General features: G+C 42.9%; 1 protein-coding gene across 4 annotated transcripts in view; it reads left to right on the plus strand.

Annotated features, from left to right (window-relative positions):
- LOC122442017 (translation initiation factor IF-2-like) overlaps window positions 1-18,153 on the plus strand; it is a 377,694-nt gene that overhangs the window by 146,890 nt on the left and 212,651 nt on the right. For all 4 annotated transcript variants that reach the window (XM_043469267.1, XM_043469268.1, XM_043469269.1 and 1 more), the window contains exon 3: window positions 10,301-10,392. The gene's annotated coding sequence lies outside the window, so the exon portion shown is untranslated. The remainder of the gene's footprint in view (window positions 1-10,300; window positions 10,393-18,153) is intronic.

Here is an 18,153-nt window from a genome sequence, read left to right on the forward strand (position 1 = left end):
CTTAGTCCCTCAGTTGTGTCTGACTCTTTGCACCACCCTCTGTGTGGAGTCAACTCTGCTCTGACTCTGTGCAGCCTGTCTGGCTCTCAAGACTTTGCTTCGTTGTTCCTCTACTTCCCAGATATAAGTTCTGCTCCTTCTTGGGGGCTTAACTCAAGTTCCTGCTTCTTCCAACAAACCTTCCTGATACTCCTACCCCATCAGTCTTTTCCCCTCCAGGAAACTTGTTTGGGGGTTGTTATGTTTGATTGTCACTTCATCATGACTCTGCTTCCTTCCCTTATTTTCTCATGGTCAGGCAGGACATGTCTAAGCCTGTGAATGACTCGAGGTCAGAAGTGTTTCTGTGATGCTCCTCATGGTGCACCTGGTGATTGATAAACAGCCTGAATTTTCAAGGTGTTGTGGAATCTCTTTAGTTATAGCAACTCCTGATACTGAGCTGTTAGTTCAGATGAGAGATATAAGAACTCTAGTCATGAGGTAGAGAATATGGTATTCAGGGGTTAGCATAGATAGTAGAGTTCATGGCTACTGGGGAATGGAGGAGGGGAGATTCGAGAATTATCCAAGTTCTGGCTTAAGCATCTAGAAGGCTAGTGAGGCCATTCATTGAGTCAAGAATACAGGAAGAGGAGTGCATGTGTGTTTAGCGTAAGTGTGTGTGTTTGTTTGTGTGTGTGCCATGTTATTTATGTGTTGCATAGAGGGAATTGTGAAAATTAAGCATTCCATTTTTGATATATTAAGCTGGAGACACATGCAACTGCAAACCTCCCTTGGGCCAGGAGTCTTGGACAGACAGTTGCTCCTCAGAGATTCCAGCTTCTTCCATGAGTTATCCAGGAGCAGAAAGAGAGCCAGAGCAATGAGCAAGCCGAAGTCTTAGTAATGCTGAGAGTCAAGTCAGGAAAATCAATGCATCATGCGTTCTCTGGCTTCTCTCTGAATCCCCATGCAAGTCACCTTTGACAGGTTGGTCATGGGCTGCTGGCCTCTGATATATAAAAGAATGGCTTTTTCCTTGGGACAATCAGCCATATTAGTTTTAATATTATTAAAAGGTGACATATACTGGGAAATTTGAATTCTTACATGCACCATAAAAACGTGCCCAAGAAACTTTTATTCTGGTATGTTCTATCTTGGATGAAATATACTACTTTTAACGAAGAGTTAGTTGAGTTACCATTTTTTTGTGTGTGTCTAATGATTGAAATTCAAACAACTCAGCAATCATTCCTGTCACCTCCATCTAATTTCATATTGTGCAAGACAATGTTATCTGGAGGCAAGGCAAATACATAATTCAAGTTCAAATTTAACAGGGAATAGAGATTTGAAGATGTGAGGGACATTGCCACAGTTTGCATTACAGCAGTTTAAACTTTCTTGTGAGCTAAGGCCAGCCATGTCTGGGGGCAGTGGGATAGGACACGGGGGTTCATCTAGATGGCGTTCTGGGGGATTCTGCACCATGCCATGATACCATAGGCACCGCCCAAGGAACTAGGTTTGAGTCTCTGAATTAAAAATGAACCCTCTCTGCTCTCCCTCTTGGATTCCTCTGGCACTCTGTAAATCACCACCCCGAAATATTTTAGCCCTGTGGGCAAAAAGTTCCTGAGACAGGGGACGATTATCTTCAGCCATCCTCACAATGCCTTGAAGCCAAAAACCAAAGGCACAAAGGCATTTTATGTCAATCTTCTCTAGATGACCATACAGCTATGAACAAGCAAGACAATGAACCCCAGGGAACCATACTCTGGTTAAGTTTCTCTGTGGTGTAGTCCAGTTGGTAGAGAGAGAAGGCTTGACCCTGGAGGGTTGCCAGCCTTCTCTTGGCTGGGGCCTTATTGGTGTCATACAGTATGACGTAGTCACTGCTTTTCAGTTTTGTGTGTCCAGACACCTGGTGGTCAGGTCCTTGGAGGCGAAGATACTAACCATGTGAACCTTTTGTGTAGGAGGAGACCAGATCATGTGTTTACAGTGAGAATTCCTAGATGGTGACTGGAATGCTTCAGCCCATCAGTCAGCGCAGTCCCATTGTCCCATCTCCGGATAGCATTTCTGGAAGGATATCACCCCAAACTTTTTGTGACCAGGGAATTAGAGCCAAGGGCGAGACTTGATGTGGGCTCTTGTGGGATTCAATGAACCACTCTCAGCTCACAGAGGAGGGCACCTCCCCGGTGGTGAAATGTTCAAGCCCCAGATGCTGGGCCTCTCTCTCAGGCACTGCTGGACACACGGCCTGATCTTTGAGCTGTCGTTCCACAGCCCTGGCTCCCTGAGGCTACACCCAGTCAAGTCAGTGATCTGCAGCATCTTAGTCTCCATCTAACAGATAGGATCTTGGCTTTCTTTCGTTGCTGGCTTAGCTCTTTCTTGGCAAACTAACTTAGTTTTATATCCAGAAGCTCTCTTTATTTACAAATTTAGGGATAATCTGAACTTTCTCCCTCCTGGATCATACAAATCAAGACCATTATGACATGCAAACTGTGGAAACTTGGAAAAAATACAAAATGGATAATAATACCATGAAAAGGGCATACACAATATTATGTGACCTCCTCTTATGGCTATAAAAAATGTCTGTGTTTGTGGATAAGGAGGACCAGGGATTATGGAGAAATGTAAACTATATGATTAGATAATGGAATTTTGGTGTCATAATTTCCCCTGACATTATAAATATGTTTTCATCATCGATGACAAAAAAAAAATGCCTTGACTTTATATCCATGAGCTCCAACCAGCCCTGAGGGAGCAATCAGTCCAGCTGGGCGAGAAGAGGCTGGAACTAGCTTCTGGCCAGAGCAGACCTCTGCTTGGATTCCAGCCTTGGTGATCAGAATCAACATTTTCTGCCTAAACACACACCCTGCCTTGCCTAGACGCCACTGGGAGTGTTGCAGGGTTCTTGGGAACTTGGCTTGCAGACTCTAGCAGGGGGAGTTTTGATGGATCTGAGGTCAGTGCCTCACCCAGAGGTCAGGAGATTTCTATTTCAGACAGATTCTCAGGCTTGAGCTCCTCAAACGGGAGATCATGATAAGGAGGTAGGCTTTCAGCTCCCAGCTCCAAAAAGGAAAAAATATATATTTCACTGAGCCCCATGTCTCTTTTTATGGACCCTTCTGTCACTCAACACTCTCTGCCTTTTCCATTCTTCTTTCCCTTATACAAAGAAACCTTTTGTTTGTTTACTCGACTGAGTGAGATAATGGCAGTGAAAGTGTTTTGTAAAATGCAGAGCGATGCACAATGTAGAAGGTTCCTCTTGGTTATATTGCCAGCATCTATTTTGAAGTATCTAACAAAGGCATTAATTTATAAAAGAGTTAGCACTGTAGAATTCTAATATGTGTCTGCTCATCAAGGGAGGTGGGAAGTGAGCTGGGCAAAGCAAAAAAGAGACTCAGTGTTGAAAGATCACTTTGGCACATTAGAGCTTTGAGCACGTATCGATTACGTGGGTGACTGGCATTGGGGTGGGTGTGTAAGACCTCCTGGGGAGGTGTCCAGGGAATAGTACTGAAGCATAAAGGTCTCTTAAACACTCATGCCTTCATGTCCTTCTCTGTCAAGTGAGGGTGTTGCCTGGGTGATCTCCAAAGTCTCTTCTAGGTGTAATGTTTGTGACTCAAGAAAAGTTAATTGAAGTATTTGGTTCCCCTGGTATGATTTCATCATGGTGAGACATGGTAAGTCACATGTTGCCTTTGTATAATAACCACAACTATGGCTTCCCTCATACCTCAGTTGGTAAAGAATCTGCCTGCAACTCAGTAGATCCAGGTTCATTCCCTAGGTTGGGAAGATCCCCTGGAGAAGGAAATGGCAACTCACTCCAGTTTTCTTACCTGGAGAATCCCATGGACAAAGGAGCCTGGTAGGCTACTGTCCATGGGATCACAAGAGTCATGACTGAGCTACTAAATTACCACCATAGTTGAGAATCCAAAGGAAGTATTGGGTGGTAAGGTGTCTGAGATTTACAGTTTCTTTTTTTTTTTTTTTTGGAAAAAAATAACACTATGTTTATTTTATGCACTATATACAAAAATAAGTTCACAGCTAGAATGAGGATTAATGAACAGAAGAGAAAAATGATACAGGTGATTCAATATACCACAGGTAAATGGTTGAGGGTAGGAGAGACTGGGGCTTCGCTTGTGGTTCAGCTGGTAAAGAATCCGCTTGCAATGCAGGAGACCTGGGTTTGATCCCTGGGTTGGGAAGATCACCTGGAGAGGGGAAAGGCTACCCACTCCAAGGCCTGAAGAATTCCATGGACTGTAATAGTCCATGGGATCACAAAGAGTCAGACTCAGCTGAGCGACTTTCACTTTCAGAGGAGACTGAGAGTAGGGGAGTCTTTCTGAGCCAGCTTGTGGTTTCTTTTTTGTTGGGAGGTCTGGTTTGCAACAGACAGTTATGAAGGTGCACTCAGGGCCAGTGCCCACAGCATACAGAGAATTTCATATTCACGCCTGGTGGGCAGGTGGCGAGATATCACAGCATGAGAGATGGAAGAGGTGGAAGACAAGAACCTGGCGTGGTGAGCACAGTCAGAGCCCAAGTTTTTGCCAGGAGAAATTTCGGCCTCTCAGGATGCATCTGTGGCCTCAACCCATAAAATGATCACAGAAATCTAATTCTAATACTTTTCATGGGTTTGAGCATATAATGTCTCCTCACATAAAAGATGCCCTAGAGGAGAAAACCCAGGATGAGGTACTTTATTTTTATGCATTGTGGGTCTTCCGCTGAAGAAAGCTGAAGAAGTTATGGGGTTGGTTAAACTTAAATTGTGGTTAGGAATTACCCACAGATCAGAACATTAACTGATGATTCTAATTACCCTGTGTCCTGCTGAATGGAGCTTTCATGGATATGAGTGATATGTTTCATTGCATGTTGTTCTAAGTCCATGTCTGTGCCTTATATTTAATGTTATGTAGAATAAAATTATATACAAGCTGGTTCCATCTGTCTACAAAATGTTAGGTTATGTAAGTTGGCATGTATATGTGTATACACAAATATTTATGGTAAGTGCAAATACAATGAAATTTGGGAGAAAAAAAACTTCAAACACAAAGAAGGTTGAAGGTCTTATTTAAGCTTTATAGCAGGTTTACAAATTTCACTGTGTCCCTCTTAACAGTAGTCCCTGACCCCTGGAGAGTTGGATCATTGCCTGAAGCTACATATGCCCTGCCCCAGGCTCACGTTTGCATATGGCACTGGAAGGGCCAGTTGTGGCTGGAGTTAGATGGTCTGAACAAGGCTCATCTTCCAGAAAGTGAGCTTTACTGGAGGCACCAACATCATATCTAGACCCCAAATCTCAGCTGTTATTGTCTGCTGGCAGTATTGCTGTAACAGAAAAGATCAGTCCCATTCATAGATTATTGGTTGAGAACCAGCAGTTGAGAGCACATATAGAGGATTTGAAACAAATGCCAGCTATAGCCCTTGACCTTGTTTCTGAATTCTGAAGGTTGCTGGAGGTTGCACAGTTTCAGTAAGCAGACTCAGTTGAGAGATAAGTATAGCTGATGAGTCATTAGAGGAGGAAGGGGAGAGAAAGAATGGGGAACAGATGACCATGAAGCCCAGACCTCTGCTGCAGGGAGGCTAGCGGCATCCATCATCATTTTGAGAACTTTCTTAAAGTGGAATATTGAGAATCCAAAATAGGGAAAGAAGCAAAATGATGCAGGAGTACAAAAGTATGTCTAGCAAAATAGTTTAAAAATGTTTGCAGTTCAGTTCTAGATTTGAATCTGATTATCCTCTGGGATATGGCTGGACCATGGTGATCATGGAAGTCTGGTCTTGAGCGACTGAATAAGGTTCAGTCAAAGAGCCTCAAACTGACACCCAAAGCTTCTGTTTCCTCTGAGTGGCTTCTCGGAAAGATCCACATCAGGAGATTGTATCGTACAAAAAGATCTCTTTTATTTTGTTGTTATTCCTTTCTAAATAGCCTTGGCAACCCAGACTAAAGACCATAAGCATTAACCAAATGCCAGGAAAAAGTAAAGAGAAACATAAAATTCAAACATTTACCAAGCACCTACTGTGCCGGGTACCATGTGTGATATGATTCACTCCTTATAATTAGGTATGTGGCATGTATGAGGTATGTTTTATTATCCCTGTTTTATAGATTAGTCATTAATTAGGACAGCAGCCAAAATGAAAAGCGCAGTTGAACAGGTTGAGAACTGAACTGTCAAACATGACGCCCTGGTTAATGGTGGGTTATTGATGGTTATTACCTGGCTGGTGGGTCTTCGATAAACTCTGCATTGACTTTGGCTCAGGAAAAAAAAACCTTTGGTGAAAGCAAATTTATCTGAAATAAACATCACAATATTATGTTTTAAATTTCATGTATAAAAATTCAAATATAGAGTACACATATAATTTTCCCCTTCATTTTAGGTCTCTTTGATTTTAAAAGTGCTGTAACAATCACAGTCAATTTTAAAGTGTTGATGATAACAATACCGTCCTGAATTTTTATAGAGATTTTTTTCTTGCAAGGACCTTGAAGTGCTAAAAATGTTGTCATCCATATAGGCAAACCTCGGGAATATCTAATTTAGCAAATGTCAGTGATAAATTCTTCTGGTGCCATTCTCCATGTCTTTGAATATATTAGAACGCCCTGGAAATAAGAATGTTTATTCTCCAGCAATTGACTGCTGGTAATATGGTTAGTTGGTATAATTCCACTTGTGTTTATTGTTTATCTTTTAAATAGCTGCTGGGATTTAAAAAAAATCCTTTATGTTTTCTTCCTATTTCTAAAGTGGTAGGTATTACACACTTTTTAGTGCTTTCTCCAGGTAAGCTAAGGAAACACTGTCTTTAGCTAACTTCATTTTTATGCTGGCAAGCACCCTTTCACAAACAAAACGAGAATTAGAATAAAAATTGGAATTTTAAAGGCCCTAACACACAGTTCCTGAACAAAGAAAAAACAGCAGAAACCGTGAGGTCAAATATATGAGTGAAGGATCTCAGGACCAGATATCATGGACCTCGCTGGGCTCTGCAAAGCCCACGCACCCATTGATCGCCCAGCCTGGTTGGTCAGAAATATCTGGGAGGAGACTAAGGGTGTCCCTTTTTTTGTTGTTTTTTTAAACAGATTACAAAGTCATTTTGTTTCACTGGATTATTGCGAACAGTTAAGCCTTTGCTCTTTAATTTTCAATGACTTAATTAGCAACAACTAAACTTTGTCCACAATAGCTAGCATTATGTTTAAGAGTTAATTAAATGCCCGACAGTGTCATTAAATGCAGTAGTGCAGAAAGCAGGATCTGCGGGAGCTGGAGAGCGGGCGTGAGGTGGTCTGGGACCCTTGGGGGTGTGGTCAGGGTCAGGGCTGAGACCCCTGTTCTCCTGTCCTCCCCTGCCTGGGTGCTGACAACCAGTTCCTCACTCATGCCCACATCAGTGCTGTCATGTCCTAGGGCCTCCCCCCTGCTCATCTCACAGATCTAAAGCCTTCTTGTTCTTTAAGTTTGAACCTAGATCACGTTCCCCCACAAATCTTCTCCTATCCCTTGCTGGTTGCTAGCCCCCAGTGATGATAAGAACCCAATTTTACTTTGGAAACAGCGATTTATTTCTGTATCTGAGGGTGGATCTGTTAAATCCCAGGCTAGGCAGGATCTAAAGGTAGAGACATGTTGGGATTACCTCTGAGGTTGGACTTAATTGCCCAAATTCTTGGGAACCTTAGGAGAGAGGGGACAGGGCTCATCTCCAGGAAGCTGGCTGGGCCCTGCCTTGATGGGCAGGGAGAGGGGTTTCTGGGAGTCCAGTGGACCCCAGACTGTGGAGACAGTGGCAGATGTGCTGAGTATGGGTGACTGGTTACACAGCAATGGGAGGCTGAGTGATGTCCAACACCCATGATAAGCTCCTACTTGGTCCTCTATTCATAATTCCTGGGGGGAGGACCCGTTTGCACTGTGTGAAGGCCTGTAATCCGAGAAGTCTTATCTAGGTGGAGCTCAGACCTGTCACAAGAGTCATGGCTGAAAGTCATGGAAGGGTGAGGATCTGGTGCTGTGAAATTCCAGTGCATTAGGAAATCTGTTTAATTTAGTATTCAAGCGGGGACACTTTGGATGTTAATGATTATGTTAGGAGAAGCACACTGACTGAAACCGCCCACCCTGGCCAGGCACCATAGTAACCACATGCATGAGTTGTTTTACAACAGGAGGTCCTGGTAAGGAACACAGAACTAACAAGCGACCACTTACTGGAAGAGTTCGGGAAAGATCAAAAGGAGACACCACGTGTCCGACTACCTCCCAGAATCCTTCTTGCTGGCATCCATCTTGGCTGAACAAGGCACGCACCACCAGGAAGGACTCTGAGTCAGAATGATTAGCTAAAGACAACCCGGAAACTAATCCCATCACCATAAAACCCGAGATTGCGAGCCACGTGGCAGGGCAGTTCTCCTGGCTTCCCTTACCCTCCTGCTCTCCGCCCGGGCACCCTTTCCCAATAAAATCTCTTGCTTTGTCAGCACGTGTGTCTCCACGGAAAATTCATTTCCGAGTGGTAGACAAGAGCCCAGGTTCGGGCCCTGGAAGGGGTCCCCCTTCCTGCAACAATTATGCTGCAACTAGAGCTGTAACCTTGGACTGTCCTGGGCAAACTAGGTTTGAGTGGCCCCCTGCCCCAGAAGCCACCTAGCATGATGCCATCCACAGCCTCTCTCTGGGTCCTCTGTACTGGGTCGCTGTGGGTATCAGTATCTCACTGTGCATTGGAACTTGCAAGAGGGACCAGGAATGGTTGATGGATGCAGATGCAGCTGTGAGGTCACACCCATGGCCCCACCTTAGTGGGGCCCCGTTGGTGATACTTCACAGCTCTCCTTCAAAGGGGCCTGTTTCCTGGATTTGCTGGACAGTGCTGTCTGCTCCAGGAGCTCGGGCCAGGCACTTTTCAAGACCCTGGCCCCAGACACAGACCAGAGCCCCTTGGAGCCCTGCTGACGTGTGGACCTGAACGTCTGAACTCATACATGCTACAGAGGGTCTCTCCTGCTGTCTACTTGCTCAGCCCACAAAATTGTTTGGGGGTCTAAAGGCGGCAAGCTGTCTCTTCTTCCAGGGGAAGGGAGGGGGCTGCCCTCACACTCTTGTCCTCTTTCCCCCTGAATTCCAGCAACGTTTAGGGCCTTCATGTCACCAGAGTCATTTTCCAAATGAACAAATTGTGTTTTCTTCTTCGTTGAACCTGATATTTGAGCCAATCTGTGCAGGCAATTTCCTCCTCTTTGTTTTGCTGACCCTGAGTGCCCCTGGCCCCACCGTAATTATCCGACAGCTCCCGCCTCTGGGAGCACGGCTCCTGTTCAACAACGGTAATGATTTTGCTGCACATGAAAAGAAAAAGGCCCCGATTCCAGGATCTTGTCTCCCTTTTAGATGTTGGTTGTTTACAGAGTCTTCATTTCTGAGATCCTTTGGGAAGCCATGGCCTGAACTCTCTCCCCAAAAAGAGAGCCAGAAGGCTCTCTAGGGGTGTGCATGGGGACAGCAGACACCCCCCCCCCCCTGCAATGTATTTACATCAAGACAATGTGGAGTCCCTGTCCTGTGGCTGGGGAGGGAACAGAGGAATTATCATCTTGGACAGCCCATCTCTTCCTGGGAGAAATGAAAAGATGTGATGGAGTAGAAAGGGCCCAGGAATAGGAGAGACTCTCTCGACCTGTTAATCTCACCTTTTGCTCAGGATCAAACACCTTTTGAGCAGTCTTTCTGTTTTCTATCCATCCATCTGTCCTTCTGTCATCTTTCCCTGTTCCACCAAGCATAAAGCTTTTATTAAGCACTTAAGTTATCAGCGGGTGTTTGGGGCTGAATCGTGTCCTCCATACAACTCACAGGTGGATGTCTTAACCCTTGTAACACAGATGGGACTGTCTTTGGAGACAGGGCCTTTAAAGAAGTAATTAAGGCAAAGTGGGGGTCAAATGGGTGGCCTTTAATCCAATCCTTATAAGAAGAGGAGATCAGGACAGAGGCAGGCGAAGAGGGAGACCCATGCAAGAAGACGGTGACTGCTAGCCAACAAGAGAGGCCTCAGATTGAAATCAAACCAAATCAGACACCTTGATCTTGGACTTCCAGACTCCAGATCTGTGTAAAAATATTCTTCTGTTGTTTAAGCAGCCCTGTCTCTGGTATTTTGTTCCAGCAGCGCTCACTGACTATTACTATGTCTCTTACAGGTAGTGGAGACCCAATGATGCACAGACCCCTCAAGCTGCTCAGAGCCCAGCGGGGGATGTGGAACCCTGAAGGAGCAGGCAGAAGGAGGCAGGTGGGCAGCTCCTTTGCATCATCTACCAGAGTGGTGGCCACAGGCTGGATCCCAGCAGGATGGTGTGGCTAGGGACTGAGCCTGTCCTGATGGCTTCATGAGACGGGGTAGAGTAATGTAAGGTAGCACATTCCCAAGGTCATGTTTAGGGGGCTAAGTTACTGAAGCAAAGTTGATTATGGTTGTGTGATCTGAGTTTCTGCTCACAGGTGCATGAAGCTGGGGCACAGGGGTTGTATGAACACTGGTCCACATTTTTGACATCAATCACCAAGTGTTTATTAAGTGAAGAACCTTATGCTTGCTTGGAATGGGCTGGCTCTGCTGTGGGAGACAGAAGGAAGAAACCAGGGCCTGGCCTTTTTTTTTCTTTTTTTAATAGATAATCTTTTTTTTAGAGTTTTTTAAAAATTAATTTTTTGGCTGTACTGAGTCTTTGTTGCTGTTTGTGGGCTTTTCTCTAATTGTGGCAAGCAGGGCCTACTCTTCATTCTGGTGCGCAGGCTTCTTATTGCGGTGGCTTCTCTTGTTGCCGAGCATAGGCTCTAGGCTCACGGGTTTCAGTAGTTGTGGCATGTGGATTCAGTAGCTGTGTCTCATGGGCCTAATTCCTCTGAGACATATGGGATCTTCCCAGAACAGGGATAGAACCTGTATCCCCTGCATTAGTGAGTGTACTCCTAATGATTGGACCACCAGGGAAGTCTCCTGGGGCCTGTTCTTATCTCAGAAGACCTGTTTCTGCCCTTGGGAACACTACCAGTCATGACAGAGGAGACTCATCCATGAGAGGGTGGGAAGAATGTTCTGGACGGTGTATAAGTGCCCAAGTAAGCGGTTCATACCATGGCTGCCCCTGTGAGGTCAGAGCCAAGGAAGATCAATGTGGACTTGAGCAGTTCATTTAAGGAGCAATTAGTTATAATTAATCAATTATGTAATTGAGTAGCACTTAATTATTTACTGCCTTGTTCAGTTTCCCAACTGCTCACAAGCGTCAGCTTTGTTTCCCCAGCCAGAGCAGAACCTCCCCAAGAACAGGGATAGGCTGCTTCACTGGTGTCAGAAGGGGCTGGGGTCAGATTTTCATATCTAAGAACAGTGATCTGAGGAAACAAGAAACATGGGACCTTCAAAACAATTGCAGGACAGTGAGGAACAAATGCAGCTTCGGTGGGTGTGTGGTTTTTCAACTGAACATGAACAGGAGTGCCGTGGGAATGAGTGGTGACAAGTAACACCCATGACAAGTTTCCAGTGTCTGGAGGGGTGTCCTCACAGCTTGCCTGACGTGAGGATACAGGTCCCATGGATGCTTCCTGAAGAGTCCTAGGCTGACCCTCTGAGCTGACACCCAGCAGGTCCATCTGGTGCTCTGAGAGTCAGTGGCTGGAGAAGGTCATACAAGCTCAGGTAGAGGACTTGAGCGGATTTCATCTCACAGGCTTCTGTTGCTCTAACTGTATTATTCATTGGGAGCTGCCTCTTGGAAGCCAGAGAGAAAATCAAGAGAATGCAGTGAATAGCTTCTTGAAAATAAGTGTTGGGTGTCCCAGGATTTCAGGCTTATGGGAGGCACTGCTAAGCCCCAGCCATATGGCTGCCAAATGAGTCTGAAGTTCCTTAAAGGACAGATTCCTACAGTTAATGCTTAATGGAATCCTGAACTTGTATGGGAGTCCAAACAAGCTGACCTCCTAAATTCCAGGTTTCTCTGGCTGGCTCAGGTCCGGCTCATTTGCAGAGAACGATGGCGCCTCCTCTCCCTCCTCGGGGTCAGTGGGTGTTATTACCTGTATTCACAAATGGGGCAGAACACCCCGAGACTTGCAGACTGATTGCTTTCATTAACTTTAATTGGATTCTTTCGCACTTGGAAAGAGAAGTGTAACCAGGGTTTAATTGGAAGAGCATCTCAGACCCTGGGTGATACAGGATTGTAAACATTAAAAGTGCTACAGCTGCGTTGGTGGGAAATGTTGAAGTCACTTATGTTGTTTGTAAGGATAGTTCACAGACTTAGAGATGTTAGGAAGCTCTGGGCATGTCAAATTTAAAGATTATTTTTGTGCTTGTCTAGAAAAAAAGTAATGTGAAATCAGATGTGTGCAAGTGAAGTTATTATATATATACACACACAACATTTTTTCAGATTATTTTCCATTATATTATTACATGATATTGAATATAGTTCTCTATATTATATAGTAAATCCTTGATGCTATCTGTTTTATGTAGTTTTTAACATATTAATTTCATACTCCTAATTTATCCCTCCTGCCCTCCCCTTCCCTTTTGGTAACCTTAAGCTTATTTTCTATGTCTACATGTCGTTTCTGTTTTGTTTATAGATTCATTTGCATTATTTTGTAGATTCCACATTATAAGATATACCATAAAATATCTGTCTTTCTCTGTCTGACTTACTTCACTGGTATGATATTCTCTAGGTCCATCCATGTAGTTGCAGATGACGTTACTTCTCTCTTTTTTTATGACTGAGTAATATTCCATTGTATATTTACCACATCTTAAACCAATCACCTGTTGATGAGCCTTTGGGTTGTTTACATGTTGAGATGATCTTTTTAAGAAGCTTTTTGGGACCCTAGTGTTTAATACACATCTGTTGAACAGGAGAATGCATGGCTTGATTGGTAACCCTAGGATTTGCTCACCTCTCCATCCGCACTGTGTCACTTAGCATCCACTGCTGGGCTTAAGGAGGCGGGTGCTGGAGAGGTCAGGCCAGTGTTGGCTGGCAGCCTGCCCTGTGAGAGCCCAGAGAGTCCCATGGAATGAATTAGTGCCCAAGTCACTGCCTTAGCCCTCTGTTTCTTTCTCACATGCCTCGTCCTGAGCATTGGGCCCGGCACTGAGAAGGCATCTGTCAGCAACATTTGCCTCCCACACTCTGTCTGCATTCTGTATTCTTTCCTAGACTTTCCTTTTTCAGGACCTGCACCCAGGTTCTTTCCTCACTCTGGGGTGACAACGACTGTCTTTTCCTGAATGTCTGAAGTGTCAGGCCGAAGTGCTAACAGTGGCATTGCTGAGCCCTGTGAGGAGGTGATGGGGTCACTAAATCATTCCATGTGTTATCTCCTTACTGCTTCCTGGTCTAGGAGGTTCTGAGCCTCCTGCACACCCTGGATTAGATTTTCTTTTTAAGAAAATTCTTAACTGTTTTGGATTAGATTTTTAAAGACACATCTATAGCACATTTTCCCACATTCCCCTCCAGAAGCTCACTTTCATCTCCTTGCTTTCTGGCAGCTCCCTCACTGACTGGGGATGACTGGCTGGCTGCAAGAGGGCTTGACACTCACCTTCCTGGGTAGTGATGAGCTTTCCTTCTGGAGGCCAGTGCTCCTTAAGGGAGAAGCACACACATAGGTCTCTGATGAGGAATTTGCATCCCCCACCTAAAGACTGTTCTCTCTGATTTTAAAAATAGCCTTTCCTAATTCACATGAAGAGGTAAAGCATCCTCTCAGAAATTTTGTAAAAGGAGTTAACTGTTTCATCAGGACTCAGAATGGCCGCTCAGGGAGCAGATCCTAGATAAGAAGTGAGGTCTGTCTTCCTGGGATTAGGGGAGAGTTGGTACCTGATGCTCAGCCAGGTTCTGTGGACACAGAGGCTGGCTCTCTCCGGGCCATTTCATACTCAAGAGTGAAAGCATGCAGACAAATATCCTGATGGGAACCAGCATCCAGGCTTGATTCCTGGTCCTAGTCTACGACATCATGTTTGGGGATGGAGGATTTTCAATGTGGTCTTTTCATCTGCAACGTTCCAAAGGAAGGTCAGGAGCCAAGTGTGGCTGATGAGCATATGACCCGTGGCTGGTACAAATTGAGACATGCTATGTGTAAAATATACACACCAGATTACTAAGACTTAGTTTACAGAAAGAGTGGGAAATGTCACTTGAATAATTTTTTATGTTGATTGCATGTTGAGATGATCATATTTTAGATATATTGGGTTAAACAAAACATACTATTTTTTTTTTAAGTTATTTTTTTGACTGCACCCTGTGGCATATGGGATCTTCGTTCCTCAACCAGGGATTGAACATGCGCCTCCTGAAGTAAAAGCATGGAGTCCTAATCATGGGTCCACCAAGGAAGTCCCTAACAAAACATACTATTGAAATTAATTTCCCCTGTTTCACTTAACTTTTTAAAATGTGCATGCTAAGTTGCTTCAGTCCTGTCCGATTCTTTGTGACCCTATGAACTGTAGCCTGCCAGGCTCCTCCAGGCAAGAATACTGGAGTGGGTTGCCATGCCCTCCTCCAAAGGATCTTCCCAACCCAGGGATTGAACCCATGTCTCTTACATCTCCTGCATTGGCAGGTGGGTTTTTTACCACTAGCACCACTTGGGAAGCCCTTTTTTAGTGTGGTTACTAGAAAATTTAAAATTGTATGTGGCTTGCATTCTTTTCCTATTGGTCAGTGCTGGTCTCTGTCCTCTAAGAACAGTGAGGGTGACGGGACACAGGGATGGCCTTGAACTGGCATCAGATCTGAGGAACTGGATGGGGCCCTTGCAGGCAAGTGGCATATTTTGAGGGGATAAATATCTTTTGATAACTTTTCCTAAAAACAACTGAAGTGAGATTTCCCTTGGAATCTCAATCCTTCTTTAAGATCTGGGGCTAGTAAGTATGAAGCAGACATTTTCAGGCAGAATGGGACCTTCTTTAGACCCTGTTCAGGGAGAGAATCAAGTTGAGTTGATTTGCCTGCTTGGGGCTTCATTATTTTGACTGGTTGCCAAGTTGAGTTTCTCTGGTTTCACAGAAATTCAAAAAGCAGTTCTTCAACTCCAACTAGATAAAGACCACAAAATGATTAATTGAGGATACTCACACTATGGAATAGAACTAGGTAGAGTTTACAAGCCTGAGCACATACAAGTAATGCTATTCGCTGTACACTTTGGGGTCTGATTTTACAACAGCTTCCAGTTTCTTTTTGGGGTGGAATTGATGACTTTCTTGGAAACATCTGATGAGGTGAAATCTGTCCCTTAGGGTTCCAGCTTGTTCTTTGTCTTTTACTGCCAGGGTTTTATTCCTCCATGCTCTGTGCTTGTCTGCCAGAAAAGTCATTTTAAACTTCTTGGTGTCAACAAATATGATTTTTTAGGGATATATGTATATTTAATTCAAGTGCTTGAGTTAGATATTTTATTATTATATATTTTATTATATTATATATAATATTTTATATTTGAATTAAATGTTTCATTATTACATTGTTTACTCTATAAGCTTGTTATAATTACATATAATTCTTTATGTATTTATCCTAATGATACATTTTTTTTTTAAATTTATTTTAAAAAAATTTTGGCTGCACTACACAGCTTGTGGGATCTTAGTTCCCTGACCAGGGATTGAACTCAGGCCATGGCAGTGAAAGTGCTGAGTCCTAACCCCTGAACCACCAGAGAACTCCCTACATTGGTTTTAATAAGGAAACTTAGAAGCAGTTTAAATGTTCATCAGTGAAGGAGTGTTAAAAAATGCATTACCAATTCTATGGACTACATCACATAACCATTAGAAAGTAATTAAAAATTTGTGCATTTACATTGCATGTAATTACCAGTAGGCTTCATATTATTTCAGTCAGCTTGCACTTTCTCCTCTCTTTTACCTGTTTAATGTTTATAATTTTTCACTTGAGGTTTTTCTCTTTTTAATAAAAGTATACATGATGTATATTTAAAAAGACATAATGTTTGCATATACATTGTGAAATAATTTCTATAGTCAAGCTCATTAACATATTCATCATCTCACAGTTACCTTTTTGTGAGGGTGTGATGAGAACACATGATCTACTCTCCTAGCAAATTTCACGCATACAGTACAATATTAACTATAGTCACTGTGTTATACATTCGATTCTAGAACTTATTCATCCTACGAGACTGAACCTTTATATTGCTTGACCAATATCTCCCCATTTCCCCCAACTGCTACCCTTGCCCCTGGTAACCACTATTTCACTCTCTGCTTCTGTGACTTATAATGCGGTATGTTTCTTTCTGTGTCTGGCTTTTTTCACTTAGCATAGTGTCCTTCAGGATTGCATACTCTCACAAATGTCAGAATTTTCTTCTTTTTTCTGATAGTGACTGTGTGTGTCTGGTGCAAGTATATACATGTATATTTTATATATATATATATATATAAAGGCATTTGTATATATGTGTATATATATATAATGGGTGCAATGTTTTTTTTACTCATCTGTTGATGTATACTTGGACTATTCCTTATCTTGGGTATTGTGAATAATGCTGCAGTGAACCTGGGGATGCAAATGTCTCTTTGAGATACTGATTTCATTTCCTTTGGATATATACCCAGAAGTAGAACTGCTGCATCATATAGTAGTTCTATTTTTAATTTTTGAGGAACCTCCATATTATTTTCCATAATGATTATACCAATTTACATTCTTGCCAACAGTGCACAAGGATTCTCTTTTGTCCACTTCATTGCCAACATCTTTTGTCATCCCAACAGGTGTGATGTGATTTCTCAATATGATTTTGATTTGCATTTTCCTGATAATTAGTGATATTGAGAATCTCTTTTTATGTATTTATTGCCTGTTTGTAAGTCTTCTTTTGAGAAATGTATATTCAGATCCTTTGCCCATTTTTTAATTGGGTTAAAATATATGAATTTCGGATATTAACCCTGTGATACTGTGATTTATACGAACTATATGTTTGATCATTCAGGTTACCAAGATATATTTTTCAGATATATTTGATCTCCTTCCACTGTTCCTATCTCAGAACTCCCAAAGTCTTTGGAATTTCCTAAATGTTGAGAGTGATAATGGTATCTTTTGTTGTATTAATGGGTGACTTTTGGAAAAGCAGTTAAGGATGAGGGCTGGTTGCCAGTGGAGCTAGCCTTGTGACTGGAGGGCTGGAAATTTCAGCCCTCACCCCCTGACCTCCTGGAAAGAAGAGGACCTGGAGGTTGAATCAACTGCCTATGGCCAATGATATAAGCAGTCCTGACTGTGAAATTAAGCCTCAATAAAACCTAAGAGGACAGGGTCCAGAGACCTTCTGGGTTAGCTAACATGTGGAGATTTGGGGAGAGTGGCTCACCCTTTCCTCATAATTTGTCCTAGGCATCTCTTCCAGATGGCAGTTCCTGAATTGTATCCTTTTATAATAAAATGGCAATCTAGCAAGTAAAATGTTTCTCTGATTTCTGAGGTGCTCTAGCAAGTTAATTGAACACAAGGAGGGAGTTTTAGGAACCTCTGATTTACAGCGAGTTGGTCAGAAGTAGAGGTAACAACTTCAACTTTCAACTGGTGTCTGAAGTCCAAGTGAGACAATCCCACTTGTTTGGTTTGCTTTTGTTGCTTGTGCGTTTGGTGGCATATTAAAAAAAAAAAAAAAAGATCATGACCAAGACTCATGTCAAGGAGCTTTTTCCTTTTGTTTTCTTCTAGGAGTTTTTTAGTTTTAGGTCATACATTTAAGTATATGGTGTAAGATAAGAGTCCAGTTTCATTTGCTTGCATATGAACATTCAGTCTTCCCCAAATTATTTATTAAAAAATCTATCCTTTTCCTATTGTTTATTTTTGATGCCTTTGTTGAAGATTAGTTGACTGTATGTGTAGGCGTTTATTTCTAGGCTCTAAATCCTGTTTCAGTGTCCTGTGTGTCTGTTTTTATGCTGGTACTATACTATTTTGATTAC

The sequence above is a fragment of the Cervus canadensis genome, chromosome 5 (assembly GCF_019320065.1).
Source record: "Cervus canadensis isolate Bull #8, Minnesota chromosome 5, ASM1932006v1, whole genome shotgun sequence".
NCBI classification, from domain to species: domain Eukaryota; kingdom Metazoa; phylum Chordata; class Mammalia; order Artiodactyla; family Cervidae; genus Cervus; species Cervus canadensis.